This window comes from Sinocyclocheilus rhinocerous, unplaced genomic scaffold (genome assembly GCF_001515625.1).
Source record: "Sinocyclocheilus rhinocerous isolate Xijiao unplaced genomic scaffold, SAMN03320098_v1.1 scaffold88, whole genome shotgun sequence".
NCBI lineage: Eukaryota > Metazoa > Chordata > Actinopteri > Cypriniformes > Cyprinidae > Sinocyclocheilus > Sinocyclocheilus rhinocerous.
Window position 1 is genome coordinate 558,217 of NW_015652292.1, and position 1,336 is coordinate 559,552.

Here is a 1,336-nt window from a genome sequence, read left to right on the forward strand (position 1 = left end):
TTTTTTTCAGTGTAATCCAAACCCTTAAAAGTCATGAATATATGCGGAACACAATTTAAGATATTTTGGATGAAAACCAGGTGGCTTGTGACTGTCCCATTGACTGCCAAGTAAATTACACTGTCAAGGTCCAGAAAAGTATGAAAGACATCGTCAGAATAGTCCATCTGCCATCAGTGGTTCAACCGTAACGTTATGAAGCGACGAGAATACTTTTTGTATGCGAAGAAAACAAAAATAACGACTTTATTCAACAATTCATCTCCTCTGTGTCTCTCCGCATCACCATAGCGCTATTTTGGAGAATATCCGCTGAACGCAAGCAGCGTACGCTCTTATGTGTCAGCCGCGCTGCACAGATGAGCTGTTTTCATTCAAATCAAAGCGTAAATACACGTAGAAAAACGTATCCTTGTGTCGTGGCTAGACTTGTGCCGGTATTCGGTAATGCGATATATCACGGTAATGAATATGCACAATATTGTTATCGTGGGCACTTCTAAATACCGTGAATAATTATATATTACAAATTATTCCGAATTTTGAATGCATTTTAAGAATACTTCTCCCATAAACTGGTCAAAATGCACAACACTGCTGCATGCTGCATGAAAGAGCGTGCGCACTCTGATGTAAACAAGCGCGAAACAAGTGCGGACGTGAAGCACATGGCGGAACATGTGAGAGACGCTCTGACACAGAATAGCGTACGCTGCTTGCATTTCATATAGTTAATATCACACGAAGAATGCCGTTTTTTTCTCCAAAAGTGATTAGTTCAAGTTCAAGTTTATTTCTAAAGCACATTTAAAAACAGCTAAAAGCATTAAGAGACTTACGTTTTAGACCCCATATTGCCTGCTTTTGTTCTATTTCGCCAACAAAAATCATTCCAAACAAAGCCACAGCACTGTTTTGCGTCTCTGAGCAACATGATGGTGTTTCGTTCCTGAATGAATCAACCGTTTAAATGATTCGGTTAAATCGCAATGACTCACTTATTAACTGTGACTTGCTGCCACCTGCTGGCGGTTTTAACTTCACATTTAAAGTATCTTTTAATTTTTTTAATAATTTCAAACATCAGTTTTGAATGTTTTATGTTTAAAATATCAAAACATTATTTATGCATTTGTGACTGCAGGTTAAAGTATCCTATGTCCCTCTGAGCTGCATTAAACCGTGTATAAATGCATCTAAATGCCACTTCAGATGCAGCTTCTGTGTTTTCTCTGCATTGCAAAGATGAATTCGGTTGATACTGATTTCATTTGCTTGGTAACAGCACAAATGCAAGAATTTGACTCAAAAGATGATGCACACTTTTAGAAAAAAA

The 1,336-nt window shown here is 37.8% G+C and overlaps 1 protein-coding gene across 2 annotated transcripts in view; it reads left to right on the forward strand.

Annotated features, from left to right (window-relative positions):
• The window catches only part of LOC107714456 (CLOCK-interacting pacemaker-like), a 13,066-nt gene that overhangs the window by 3,382 nt on the left and 8,348 nt on the right, over positions 1 to 1,336 (forward strand). The gene's annotated exons all lie outside the window — the stretch shown is intronic.